Below are 16,354 nucleotides of genomic sequence, written 5' to 3'. Positions count from 1 at the left end.
ATAGTTTGACAGAGGGTGGGGAGGGGGGTCTGCTGCACTTTAACACTGCATCAGCTGACAATGAGAGAAATCGAGCAAAATTAAATGACTAATTGAATTTCGTTTAATCAACGAAATAGTAGTAATAGTAGCAGTAGCAGCAACAACAATAAAGGCATACTATGCAGTTGCTAGAGCTGTTAGAAACAGCAGCTAAATCTCCCTCAGACTACACTATTAACTAAATTAAGGACACACTGACTACTATGACTTCAGATACACTATTCCTAGGTTGAGTGGTCATAGTTGACCGATGGTTAAATAACAGCCATGAAAAGGCAGAGAAAGATGTTGATGGCTGGGTGGGGGATTGAAGAGTAGGTTGACAGGGGTAGTAAACCCTTCTCTATCCAGGGTGGAAGAAATGTGTGTGTGTGTGTGTGTGTGATAGTATGGTGGGTATTACAGAACAACTACTACAACATGACCACTACAGACACCAGTACTATTACAACTACTAACAGTACCAATCTTACTATGACATCACCAAAGACTGGTGTCCTTGGATACATTTGTTACTGTTAATTCCTAATTCCCTCCCAGGGGCACCCCGTCTAACTCTTCTGTTGTACAGTTGGCTTTAATAGATGCCACAATATGACGACAATGTATCAGAGAAATCTCTAACAACCAACCCCCAACCACTGCTGCTGCTGCACGGCAACAAGGTAGCAACAGTGAAGAGAAGACTTTTATAGGACACAACAGTGAATTGTTGTTAACAACAGCAAAGAAAAAAAGAAAAGAAGAACCCCCCCCCCACCATCCAAGATAATGCTGCTGCTGTTGTTAATGATGATGTTAATAATAGTAATTTATTTACGACAAAAAGCACAACAAAGCTACAAATGAAATACAATCAGCGCAAATAATACAGCACAAATGATATACATTAGGCCATGTGTGTATGCGTGGTTTAAATGTATGTAGATAGATATATATATATATAAATACACACACGCATTTGTGGATGGACAGTTTAAATGGAGGCTGTTTGTGATTGAGAAGCTTTCTAATCCTGTAACTAAGGTAAACGAAAAGAGAGAAACCTGAAACTTGATTTATTTGTCACAAGACGGAGCTATGTCCATTCAATGCGTCCTCCATCCAACAGAACGGACTGAATATGGAAGGGAATGGCCGCAACAGTTGTGCCTTCCTCATGGCACAATTTGGTACAGTGACAATGCTGTGTGGTGTTGAGGTGGACTTCTTCTCAATGATACCCCACAACCAAAAGTTACAGGGGTTTAGATCAGGTAAGATCTAGGACCAACTGTCCTCAGAGACAAACGGTGGTAGGTTTACGCCTTGAAACACACTTTGAATAATCTTGGTGCTTTGGTGCAAATTCACATACAAACATGACCCTATTCAGATGTTGAGGTTTTGTAATTCCTGGCATCAAGAACTTGGTTGAGGATGTTCAAATACTCAACTGTATTTATGTTAAGGTCTGTCCCTTGCAACAGTTCCAAATGTCATCATAATGGTTGGGTTCCTGCTTCATGGGGCAGCAAGCACTTCAAGCTGCCATGCAAAACTCAAAAATAAATATCTCAACCGTTGGGTTGATTATGAATGAAGGTGTCATCATCATATCGCAGCCATAGGGTTGGTTTTAGTGATGTTGATCCTAAAGCCAAATTCTCAAAGTATTCCATGTCTATTTTGGCTACTATTGGTGATAATGGCAAACCCATAGCTAAGCCCTCTTCTTGTCGATATATATCAGTGTCCAGCTCTTGTCCTTCTCCTCCTCCTCTTCATTCTCAATTAGGGAAAGTGCGTCACAATCATACCAAGCATTTCCCCAAATAGTTTGTCTTCCTGACACACCACCACCTTGCAATCTGGAACACATCAAATTCTCCTGCCACAAACACTGACAAACCTCCATCTTTCAGTCTCTTTGTAGTCTCTATACACTTGTCATCATCTAACTTCTCTCTTTTAGTGACATGGTAGTCTTCTTAGCCGCCGCCTTCTATTCTTTCCAGGACTATCTTTGGCCTTTATGGCTCTATTCACAATGCTATCCCTCCTCCAGGTTACCCTTCATCTAGCTGGTGCCATGCTCCAATCTTCATGCATAGTATGTATGTATATATAAACACACATAAACGTACAAATTTATTAATAAGAACTGTGTATGTGTATGGGGGTGGTGGTGATACACATTAAATTTATGGTTTATTATTAATACAGGCTATATTATTTCTTGTTAATGAAACTTGGTTTTGCTGGGTTTTGGTTTGTATTTGCTATAAACAAGCAGAAGCTATTAACCTCTTTATGAACACAAAAAAGAGGTGTTCATTCTGAGACGAAAACAGAAAAATAACTGAAACCTTATTGGATCAATCTTTTTTTTTTTTCTGTCCAAAGAGGAAAAAAAATAAAAATTACATTTCACATTATAATTGCCATCACTGTAATGGCCATTTTCCCAATGATGTTCACTGTGGTAGACTTTCTACAGCCAGGTGCACTTCCTGTTGCCTAACCTCACCTGTTTTCAAGCAAGGTAATATTTCTCCATGACTAGACATGTTTTCAGGAAGACAACTGTCATGCGATATCAAGACAAGGAGAGACAAACACACACACACACAATATATATACATATATATATATATATATATATATATATATATATATATATATATATATATATATGTTTATATATCTATATATATATATATATATATTTATATATATATATCTATATCTATATATATGTATATGTGAACATATACATATCTATCTTTCAGCTTCCATCGACCAAATTCACTCACAAGGCTTTGACCAGACCAGAGTCATAGAAGAAACTTGACCAAGGTGCCTGAAACCATGAGGTTGAGAAATAAAACTCTTAACCACATACTTTCCATTACATTTCAAATTATCTAAATAGTGTGTGCACTTAATATATCAATAACACACACACACATAAAATAATACTAAAGAATATGAAGATATAGACAAACTCCGTAAAAATAAACCCACATATAGTATGCATACACACACACACACGTGGCTACAAACTTCCAGTTAGACTGAAAAAACGCCCCATTTCGTAACTTCCTACATAGAATGAAGATATTTAGAAAAGAAGGAACAGGCCATGCGTGCACACACACACACACACACACACACACACACACACAGCTGGTGGAGGCCCGAAATACAAAAAAAGATTTAAAAAAAAAAGGGGTGTGGTCAGTCACGTGAGATGTGCTTATCATGTGAGAATGAGTCCCAGGCAGAAGCGCAAGGGTGTTATTACTGAACAAGCCAAGCTGACTGTTCCACTATTAGTAGTAGTAGTAATATATCAGAGTGGGAGGGTGGTGGTGGTGTAGCCACCCTGCTGACAGTAAAGACACCAATAGACTTTTAATAGTTTTCTCAATGCTTGCACTTTGAATGAATGCCTCTTTCTCTCTCTTCTCTCTCTACAATCAAGTAAGTATCCTCCCACACACACCTGTAACAAGACAAGTTGACAATCAACTGCCATACATACATCATATATATATATATATATATATATATATATATATATATATATATATATCATCATCATCATCGTTTAATGTCCGCTTTCCATGCTAGCATGGGTTGGACGATTTGACTGAGGACTGGTGAAACCGGATGGCAACACCAGGCTCCAATCTGATGTTATATATATATATATATATATATATATATATATATATATATTTATTCATTGTGCTCTAAACGGAACAAATAAAGTGTGAAAATCCCTAAAACAACCATTTTAAGGAGATGCACAATTGGTGGTGGGGTGGAGCGGGGAAGAAATAGGGGGAAGTTTTATGATGTGTCACTGGGTTCAACAGTTGTTAACCATGGTAACTAGCAATACTATACAAGATTAACCTGTAAGACAGCATAGAAATACTAGGTTTTATTACAACACACGGGGACAGGATTGTTATTTAACCCAGGGCCAGGAGGTTGAGACAAATTATGATCATCAAAAACATTCCATTCATGACCATCCCATCATTTTGTCAGGCAGTGACAAAACTACATTACCCAATATGTCCTCTCTCACTCCTTTAGTCCTTTTGTTTTAGAAGGGTCTACTTTGAGGGAGATGTGGTTCCTGCTTCTAACCTTTGATGAGCAAACACACATGTAGGTAGTATATACATCTCCACCGTTCCCTGTAGGTAAGCCCTAATACCTGTCTCTGACCGTCTCTCTGTCTTTCTGACTCCTCCCACCTTCCTCTCATTCCCTGTCCTAGTGGGGGGGGGGGGCAACTATCTCTATTATATATTCTAACCTCTTGCCTGGCACCCCACCACTTACCTCAGTGCCACTGCCTCTCTCATCTGAGAGGCCTTTATCTTGCAAGCTACTTGGTGACCCTGCAGGTGCTGGGCCACATATGAAAGCCCCCAGTACACTTTGTAAAGTGGTTGCTATTAGGAAGGGCATCCATCTGTAGAAACCCTGCTAAAACAGAAAATTGGGGCTGGGTGCAGCCCTCTGGCTTGCCAGCTCCTGTCCAACCCACGCCAATATGGAAAACGGGCAGCTGATGATGGAGGTATGTTGGATTGTTGGTATGGCTGTAGAATAATATAACAACACATCCGACACACACACACACACACAGAGTCAGTAAGTACAAGAGTAATTCATTTCGTTAAGTGATATGTAAGAACAGACTAAAGAAAATTGAGAAACAGGAGATAAAAAGTATTATTGTATATTTAGCTATCAATGAACATGTATTGATTACAAGTTATTATCTTTATAGACACACACACCACACATACATACATTGTTCTCTGGTCAAACGGTTTTTATTGAGCCATCTCTCTATGCCATCATGGGTAAAGAGACATTAGACAAGTGTACACACACACACACAAACTGATTCACATTGTTTCATGGTTTTAGGGCCAACCCCGCTGCAGTACGATGGGTAAAGTATATATCCTTGATCTATTAATGACTTGCTAGTGGAATTAATCAATGGAAACTGTAGGGAAGCCATTCACTTACGTGTGTGTGAGAGAGAGAGAGAGAGAATGTGGATTCCATGTGTCTTCACTAATGCTGATTGACCATTATTTTCATTCTCCAGTAACTTTTGTCAGACAAATGCCAACCGGACATAACATATGATGACGACAATGTGTATATATACACACACAATCAACACTGACGTGTGAGAGAGAGAGAGAGAGAGAGAGAGAGAGAGATCATCAACTTTTAATGTACCCTTTTTTTGTGCTAGCATGGGTCAGATTGAGTTTATTGAGGCACATTTTCTTCAGCTGGATGCCCTTCCTGTCACCACCACCTCCCATTTCCAAGCAACCTAATATTTCTCCATGACCACACATGTTCACAGATGGTGTGTATGCGTGTGTATATATTTATTGTAAACATAAGATTTCACTGAATATATTAATTATAGAAAATAGTCTAATATTGGGGGCGTAGGAACCCATGACAAACAAAAAACTGGCTATTAGTACACAATGGGATCGAACCCACACCTCTTATTTTCCTGCTCAGTGTGCTACGAATTACACCAACAAACCTATCCATTTTTTCCTGTTAAATTTAGGAATTACAATTTCAATCTCAGACTATTCTCTAGACTCAATATATACAATGAAAACTTATTATATTTTCAAACTTTCCATTCTTAACTTATATATACACACACAAAGTATCCCAGCAGTGTAAAGACATTATATATACTACAAAGAGGTACTATAGAAACTTTCTATAGAAACACTATATAAATTGGAGTACTATAGAGGTACTTATACACAATATATTGTGTTACTATAGAGATACTCCACTACACTGTACACTGGAGTATTTTAGAGACACTCCAAATACACCATACACACACAGCAGAACTAACAGTACTATATTATATACAACTGAACCAGTGGTGTTATGTGGGAATGTGCTAATCATATGGGGTGGCCACTATATACGTGTGTTCACTGGAGTGAAGGGTATGTTACATTTCAGGAAGAGAGCAGTCAAATACTACATGACTGAAAGCAATTAAAGTCTATATCCAATAGAAATACTACAGGTGGCTCTAACCTTCATAGATACAGCTATACTATACAACCAACATCTGGTCACACACAAATGTGTCATACAATACAGGGAGCAGCTGGTTGAATATCTTACACACATACACACTGCATATTTGACAGATACTTAAATACACACACACACACACACACACACACACAGAAGTCACAATACAAATTACAATACATAGGTTTGCATATTTCTATAGTAACAAAGGTAAGGGAGTGTTTTTTCCCCCTTAGATTACAAGATTTACACCTTTCATACACACTAATCAGCTTACACATGTCAGCAACAGGTACTCAATATTAAATACAACTAATAATAATAATAATAATATGGTAAGTATCACACACACACACACACACACACGTATCCCATCTGTTTTTCCAGGCTTGCTTGGATTGGACCCGTTTTTCTCCAACTTAGTCCCTTCCCACTTGTTGCATTCCTTTGTTGGTTGTGGTATTATGGACACACTACGTACGCTACACACAGGTACTATAGACAAATTCGTATTCTATACACAGTACTGACATTTTGTTAGTGACACTATATATATATAGTGATTATGTGCTAAAGAAGTTTTGTTTCCCAACCACATGGTCCCAGGTTCAGTTCCACTGCATGGTACCTTGGAAAAGTGTCTACTATGGCCCAAAGCCACCTAACATCTTTTAAGTGAATTTGGTAGATGAAAACTGAAAGAAGCCTGTCATACGTGTTCATGTGTATATTATAAGAGGGCACGAAATTTCCAAAGACAGCCATACCATGTGAAGATCTCCTATCAAAGGTAGTACAGGGATACAAACTTCAGCCTTCACCATTTCTTTCCCTGTTTTTTCTTTGGTCTTCCTCATCCACTGGCCCCTTGGGATTTTTTTTACCCAACAATCATCTTCCACATACATCACATTTCCATACCAATGCAATTTCTTCTCTCCCACATTTGATTTCCAGTTTTCCTCTCAGTCCAGTCACACTCCATCATATATACTCGTCAACATTACACATCCAGTGAAACAGGCCAGCTTCATTTCTCTCCAACTTCCATTCACAACTCATACTTTGTTATCATACACTGCAGCACTTCAAGAAAGAATCCCTTTGTCACCAGCCAGCATCATAACTCCCGAAACTATTTTTACACCCAATTCTTATCCTGGTTACTACTATACTTTCAGCAAACCCACTTCCACTGCTAATGAGTTCCCCTGGGTACCAAAAGCCCCCAACAACTGTGAGGGACTCTTCTGAGCATTTGAAAGCATACCATACTCTCACTGATGTCTCTAATGCATCAACAACACACAGTTGTCCTTCTCTCTCGGCCTTACGTAGTAAACCCACCAATTCCTTCTGCGTACCCATTGATTACAGAAGTACATTGTATAGTTCCTACCACGTTCTGTTTTGTGTGTCAAGCAGATTCTACCAGATGAATCTTCTCTAAAGGTTCACACTGATGGGTCCGCCCATTCTTAAACTCCTTTGTTATGGTTTGTAGAATCATAGCAACAAGATGGGGATGGACCTAAGAAATCAGCCCTCAAACACATGCCTAAACACGAAACCCCTTGGTGAAACACATTGCCTAGGACCTCTCTCTACATCGTTTACACATACCAAGTTTCTGAGAAACTCCCAGACTATATATAGCCCTACCATAGAGATAATACACAAACAGAGCTTTATATAGCAATATAATTTAATATATATATATACATGCCAAACCTGACATTGGAGCTTGATGCAGTCCTGCAGATCAGTGGAACCTGTCAAACCATCCAACCCATGACAGCATGGAAAACGAATGTTTTATATGTGTGTGTGTGTGTATACATATATATATATATATATATATATATATATACACACATACATATCGATTATGAGAGGTAATGGTGTCAATAAGACCCAAAGGTGTCAGGTAATGCTGAGTAAGTGCTATGGACAGACTATAGTTAAACTCCAGGTTTGGTGATTATGTGAATAATGACCTATATATATATATATATATTTATATATATATATATATATATATATATATATATATATATATATATATATAGAGAGAGAGAGAGAGAGAGAGAGAGAGAGAGAGGTGTGTGGAATATTCCTACTATAGATCTAGGAAGACCATAGTTTAAAAAAAAGACTCAACAGAGAAAGAGAAAGTTGTGAAGACCTTTCAGTTTAGATTTCTCGTGGGCTATTCTACCTCTTCTGTTGATATTGAGTAAAAATTACAAAGAAAAAGTGGATGGCAACAAGAAGGGTATCCAACCATAAAAACCACGCCAAATATCTTCCACTATAGCCCTGGGCTGACCAAAACCATAGGAGAGGTCGATGGAAACAGAAAGAAGTCTGCTGTGTGTGTGTCTTCATATCTCGATTTCAAACGATAGTTGTAAACGAGCATCACCTTTATACAAGCAGTATCATTCATTTCCAATATTCTGCAAAAACATGTCTGGCCATGGGGAGAAATGTTACATTGCTTGGGGAACAGGGCAAAATTGGCTGACAGGAAGGGCATCTGGCCGCAGAAAAATCTACCTCAATAAAATTCTATCTGACCCATGCAAGCCTGGAAAAGTGGGCGTTAAAACGATGATGAAACATAATATGGTAGAGGGATATATATATAAACACATATACAATAAGGCCGCACACAAGTATTATAATGAATTAAAAAATGATCAACTGGGATTATCAGAACAATTAGTTGAAAAGAAAAAAAAAAAAAAAAACCTCGCCCTCTCGGGATGTTTAAAAACTAAACACATGCATATAGCAATATATTGTGAATGTTATTATATACATAGCTATTAAACAGAATATTAACATAACGATATTGTTATGATGTATATACACATTCTAAGGCACAACTACACATCTATTTACATAATATATACACACAGCTTAATGCAATGATACAGAGTTGGAATTATCAACACACAAGTACCTACTGAGGAATAAAATTATATATGCACGATTAATACAGTAAAGTATGTTACCAACATTATATAGACACACATAGGTACATAACAGTGTTTCAACTACACAGAGCAAAAAAAAAAAAAAAAATCAACTTCAGAAAACTATATACACATATACATACATACATACATACATATACACACACGTTACACGCGTTATATAAATATAGTTACAAGATTTACATACGAGACATTTATGTCTAACAATGTTTTTGTCATAATATATACATCAATAAAAATTCAAAATTAGATACAAATACATATATATTATACACACCAAATTACATACAGAAATGTATTAGCAATATACAAGAATAGATAAACATTATAGTATGCACAAAACTATATACGCCATCATATAATCAACATTATGTGCACAAGTTATATACAACACTATATATATATATATATATATATATATATATATACACACACACACAGTAGAACCTCGGTTTACGAACGCTTCTGATCACGAATAAATCGTGCTTTATATACATACACATATATATATATATATATATATATATATATACATATATATATATTTCGTATGTGTATTTCGTGTGAAAGATTCTTGATGTGGATACGTGTGTTGAAAGAAATACAATTATATAGGGAGAGAGAGAGAGGACATTAACATTCTATTTCAGTTTATATCAAAATCTTTTCTTTTTTTTATCTTTGTTCAGATATTTCTTGCCACGCATCACGGTTTCAACGCACCTGAGTACCGTATCCAAGATTATTATTATGCTTATTACGATCAAATGCTGCCAAGGTCGACTTTGCTTTTCATTCTTTCGGGGGTCGATAAATTAAGTACCAGTTGAGCACTGGAGTTGATGTAATTGATTTGACCCCGTAAAATCGCTGACTTTGTGCCAAAATTTGAATACTTCCAAACCATCATCATCAGGATCCCGGCGAACCAAGTTCGTGACCTGGTTTCGATTCTCAGCCGCAGCCAGTCTGAGACCACTGCACCTAATTATTATGTAGGTCATCATCACCATTATAAACTATCTCCACACTCCATCATCACCACCACCACCACCACCACCACTAATCAAAGGAACAATCCACCCGGACACTGACTCGGGTATTAAAATCCATAACTTCCTGTACCGCCATCATCTCGGAAATAGATACACCTCCGTCTTAAATTATTATTATTATTATTATTATTGTTGGTGGTGGTGATGATGATGATGACGAGATCACGCGCCGGATTAAATACATTGTATGTTTCATCAACTTTCGACGAAACACTTAAAAATGGTAATACCAGTCATATACGGCGGCGGTAGATTCATTCAACCAGCATTAATTACTCCCATTTTCGTGCCCCCACCCCCGATCGTTTCTGCCGGTGGGAGAAACCATCATTACTACTAGTAGTGGAAGAAACAGTAGTTGTAGTAATAGTAGTAGTAGAAAGTCAGCTCCCACTGGCCATTCGGCGTATTCCAGTTTCACTGTCGAGTATTGAGAGCATTCAAGGTAGAGGCATCAACTTCACCACTGTCGTCACAAACACACGCTCTCTGTCGCAATCTAGAAGCATCGCCGTCGACAATGATGATGATGCTGACGAGAAAACACATTTGTGTGTGTGTGTGTGTGTGTGTGTGTCTGTATGTATATATATATACTATAACGTCATTAATACGACCACATATATATAGAAAATATATACACACACACATAAAGGGGGTGGATACCTTACCGTGCATCTGACTACGTTGAATAGAAAGAAAGTGAATAGAGAGTAGATGAGAGAGAGAGAGAGAGAGAGAGAGAGAGAGAACAGTTGACACAGAAAAAGAAGAAACCAAGCATGAAGATTACAACATCACGTCTCCTCCGCCCCCAATTAGTGAGAGGGTGAGACTAAAGACAAGAGTAATAGTAGGAGTGGAGCAGCTGAGACGGCGGCGGCACAAGACGTGTTTGTTTCAGAAGTGATGGTCGTCGGTGGAGGGGGGTAGTGGTGGTATTATTGTTATTATTATTATATGGCGGCGGCAACAATAATGATTATTATTATCATTATTATTAATATTTTTACAGCAGGAGATGACGATGATGGTGAAGACGATGATGATATCAGATGATACCAAACGGCTGGCTGATGGTGGCAGCAAGATGGCAATTCAATATTTCATGGCTACAGCCCGTGGTTAATAATATAACATAATGGTTAGAATAATAGGTCGCTGGTTAACCGACACCAACCAGGCTATCTATCTATCTATCTATCTATATGCATACACACATCAATCTATCTATCTATCTATCTACACACACATATAAATAATCAATAAATATGTAACAAGGTTCATCATCGTCATTTTCTTGGTCTGACATATCCCGTCTGTGTTAATAGGAAATCAGATTACTCAACACGCATTATGTAAATAGAAAAAAAATTATATATACATATGTGTGTGTGTATATATACATATATGTGTGTGTGTGTATATATACATATGTGTGTGTGTATATATATATATATATATATATATATATATATATATATATATATATATATATATATATATATATATATATAGAGAGAGAGAGAGAGAGAGAGAGAGAGAGAGAGAGAGAGATACATAATTATATATACATAATCTAGAGCGTAATATAATTCAGCTCGCTGTCCAAGGCATGGTGTGTATTCGTAAATCAAACGGTCTACACATTTATTGAAATATACATTTGACCCATCTTTGCCTATCTATCTGCCTATATATACATTCATCTATTTGTCTGTCTGTCTCTATATATATACATATATATGTACGTAAATACAGTCTCATCATTGCTGACCAAGACGACCAGACAGTCGACCTTAATTGGAAACCTTCAGGTTTCATAAAAAAGTATCAAATAATAGCTATTACGTACCACCATACACACATATATATACACACGCATATATACACACACACGCATATATACACACGCATATATACACACCCATACCATCTAGCTGTATAAGTACATTTTTTTTTTTACATAATATACAATATGTGGTGCATAATATAACTACTGCATACGATCAGACATTAGTGTATACAACAGACCGTTATAAGCTACAATATTTACACATATATATATACAACAGAGAAAGTATAAACACATTTCTATACAATATAGAAATACGTAGAACAGTCCCGAATATACCATTCAATATTCAAACATACAAACACACACACACACTATATATATATATATATATATATATATATATATATATATATATATATACACATGCACACACAGAGACATCAGGATGTACGCAGGCCTTCAATAGTGATATATAAAATATATACGTCAGTTTTTGTATAATATAATGATTTTTAAAATATGCGATCAGTGAACTGTACAAATATGATACACATACATTATATGGGATGTTGAATAAACACATTATGTACACAGTATGTCTAAACACACACAATATAGATATAAATTCCTCTATTTGCATAATATCGAGGTCTCTTTCTTTCTTTTGTTGTCCTTCCTGTCAAATATATATATATATATATATATATATGGCTGGTACACATACAAATATCATCACACTATATACACACATATATCTTATATACATACATACAAATATCATCACACTATATACATACATTATATGGGATGTTAAATAAACACATTACGTATACAGTATGTCTAAACACACACAATATATACATACATATATATATATATAGCTGGTACACATAAATATCTACACACTATATACATACATATATACACACACAGTATATGAACAGTATACATATATAATGCAGTCTGTGTGTATGTGTATATATATATATATATGTGTGTGTGTGTATAAATGTATATATATATATATGTGTGTGTGTGTGTATATAGATAGAGATAGATCGAGAGGTGGACATGTATAAAACGATGACGCGTTTCTTCAGGAGAAAATAAAGTAAACATGGACGAAGAGAAGAGGAGAAGGACGGCGATTTGATGGTTGTTCGAGGTTTGCGAGCTTCGTTGGAAGATTGTGAAGGTTTAGCAAGGAAGAGAGAAGCCTAAGGGCCAAAGGTAAGGTGTGAAACGGGTTGACAACGAGGAGCAGATGGTGGATTTTTGTGGTAAAGACAGACATACCTCGGAGAGGAAACCAACAAGAATCAAGCAGGGTCAGTCAAGATGGCGAATTGAGTGTGTAGTGTGGTGGTAGGAGGGCGGTGTTGGTAGGAGGTAATGTAGTGTTGGAGGGAGAGGAGAAGATGAGGGAGAAAGAGTAGAGAGATAGAGAGGAGGGGAAGTTGGGAGAAAGTCTGCGTAAAGAAGGAGAGTGAGGGTTGAGGGGAACGAGAGTAAGATAGAGAGTGGTGGGGAAATAGATAGGTAGAGGAGAAAGAGAGAGAGAGAGGGGGAGTAAATTAGAAAGATATAAGGAGGGGGAATAGATAGGTAGAAATGGAGAGGGAGAGCTAGAAAGAGTAGAGAATATATGTGTTGTGATAAACAAGGGGAGTGAAAGGTTGAGGGAATAAGAACGAGAGAAGCGTAAAGGAAGTAGGAAAAATAGATAGGTAGATAGATAGAGGGAGTAGAGTAGAGGAATATTAGGGAGGTATAGTGAGAAAATAAAGAAGAGGAGTGGGGGGCTGAAGAGAACAAGAGTAAGATAAAGGGAGGTGGAAAATAGATAGATAGATTGAGTAAAGGAGAAAAAGAGTTATAGACGGAGTAGAGAGGGAGAAAGGAGATTAGGGTGAGACGATAAAAAGGTGGAGTGAGGGGGTTGAAGAGAACGAGAAAAAGATAGACAGGGTGGGAGATAGATAGATAGATGAGTAGAGAAAAGTAGAGGGAGTAAAGAGAAAGATAAGAGAGGGGAATAAATTAAAGATGGGAGTGATTGATAAAGAGAAAGAGGAGGAGATTTAGGAGAAGAGTAGAGAGAGATTTAACTGAAAGGAGAGAGAGATGGTATAAAGATATAGAGAGAGAAAGTGGAGAGACACACACTGAAGAAAGAGGGTGTAGTGAGGGAATAGAAAGAGGAATAAATGGAGGATAAGGGAAGGGGCTAAATAGAGAAAGAACGGGATTAAAGAAATAAATTAGAGGGAAGAGACAGACAGATAGATGCATAGAGAGAGAGAGCTAGACAAATAGATAGGTAGACAGATATAGATAGACAGACAAAGAAAGAGTGGGAGAAAGATTTAGAAAAAGAGGAAATTGGAGAGAAAGAAAAATTAAATGTGAGGGTGCGAGAGGAAGAGGAAAAAAGAGATAAAGAAAGAAAGTGTGTAACAGAGGGTTATTAGAAGAGAGAAATATAGGGGAATGAGGAGTAGGAAGAGGAGAATCCCAAACGAATAAAGGGAGATAACTGTTTAACCGCACTGAGCACTGTTGAGGAGTCGTCTCGACCTTCGGCAAGACTCTCGTTTATCCGCAACTCCGTATTTAATAGAAACAATGAAGATATTTGCTTGTTTTTTAAATAAACAGTAAAGATCCTCATTCATACACTTTACTCCTGATTTTGCAGAAAAACAAAACAAAAACGAGTCAAATAATGAAAGTAATGCGTATTCACTTCCTGAATACATTTCAAATATTAATAAAATATATTTTTATGCTTCGAAATTGCTGTACCTGGTCGTCATTTAAATTGAAAAGGCGGAGAAAACGTTTTGAAAGGAATGATAAAAAAAAATTCCAAGAGGATGTTTCTGTAAAATTTGAAATAATCCTGGTTTAATTTTTGCAGGATAAAAACGATAATCCATACCTAGACGGCGTATCTTTTATCTTTCACTTGCGCCAGTTGTTAGACTACGACCAGGCTGGGGCACCACCTTAAGTTTTAGTTGAACGAATCGACCCCAGTAGCTTTTTTTTTTTTATTAAGCTCAACTGTTAAGTTACAGGGATGTAAACAACCAGTTCGGGGTGGGGACTCAAACGCAAACACATGCACACACACACAACAGGCTTCTTTCAGTTTCCGTTTACCAAATCCACTCACAAAGCGTTGGTCAGCCAGAAGCTATATAGTAGAAGACACTTGACCAAGGTGCCAGGCAATGGAACAGAACCAGGAAAAAAAAAAAAAAGATTACCACTTGAATGAATTCTGTTAAAGATACCTAAAGGTTGGGATGTGGGTTTAAATTGGGTTTGTAGATTAAATCTATTAATCATGACCAGGTGAAAGGTATCTCGGCTGGACTTCCATACAGTTTCTTTTGAACCAATTTTACTCTCAATTTTTGGGTTAATTGAGGTCCAAGGTGTTGCTTAATGAGATTGAACCCAGATCTACAAAGTATCTGTTTTCTTTTATTTAATTCTTTTACTTGTGGGGAGGGGGACTAGTCAATTACATCGACCCCAGTGCTCAACTGGTATTTAATTTATTGACCCCGAAAGGATCAAAGGCAAAGTTGACTTCAGCGGAACTTGAACTCAGAACGTAAAGACAGACAAAATGCTGCTAAGTATTTCACCCAGCGCGCTAACGATTCTACCACCTCACTGCCTCAATAATCATAATTTTTTTCCTTTTTTCCCTTCTTCTTCCTTCCTCTGTCTTTCTTCCCTTTTTTTTCTATCACATGACATTGCAAATGAACAATCTGGTGTGTTTATTTTAATGGCTTATCAATGTATACAGTGAGTTTCTTTGCCCTAGGTGTTGGGAAGACACTCGGCAGGAAATGGAAAGAAAATTGAAAGAAGATTAGAATAATAATAATAATAATGATAATAATATTAATAATAATGATAATATATTTATGCACAGTCTAGTTTAAGATGTTTGTGTACATTTGGATATGGAAAGGCAATATGTGGTAGTCTGAATAATAATAAAGATTACTCTATTAAACACTTAATTAACAGAGTTAGTTAAATATATCTTAATTATTCAGTCTATATTAGCTCTCTCTCCCCTTCTCTCTTTCTTTCTGTCTGTCTGTCTCTCTTTTTCCTCTTCTCTCTCTTTCTTGGGAAAATGGTGGAATTTATAATTACTGTATAACTGTCATCACCATGGTGATCATATAACCCTCCTCCTGTCCTCCCCGCCACCTGACCTTATCATCAGCACTAGTGTCACCCTGCTGCAACTAACAAAAACAACAACATCCCCCCCCCCACCACCAACAACAACAACAACGATTACTGAGACTACT

At 37.0% G+C, this 16,354-nt stretch overlaps 1 protein-coding gene across 2 annotated transcripts in view; it reads right to left on the bottom strand.

Moving 5' to 3' along the window:
- LOC106867355 (ras-related protein Rab-14) overlaps positions 1–13,369 on the bottom strand; it is a 54,732-nt gene extending 41,363 nt beyond the window's left edge. Inside the window, exon 1 of one of the 2 annotated variants that reach the window (XM_014912203.3) lies at positions 13,305–13,369. The gene's annotated coding sequence lies outside the window, so the exon portion shown is untranslated. Of the gene's footprint in view, positions 1–10,881; positions 11,086–13,304 lie in introns of those variants that run through there. The other variant, XM_089338780.1, reaches the window with a different exon arrangement.
- Positions 13,370–16,354: the final 2,985 nt, after the last annotated feature.

The sequence above is a fragment of the Octopus bimaculoides genome, chromosome 21 (genome assembly GCF_046866305.1).
Source record: "Octopus bimaculoides isolate indiv1 chromosome 21, ASM4686630v1, whole genome shotgun sequence".
Taxonomy (NCBI): Eukaryota; Metazoa; Mollusca; class Cephalopoda; order Octopoda; family Octopodidae; genus Octopus; species Octopus bimaculoides.
The sequence above is the reverse complement of the archived record's forward strand: the minus strand, read 5'-3'. Positions and strand labels throughout refer to the sequence as shown.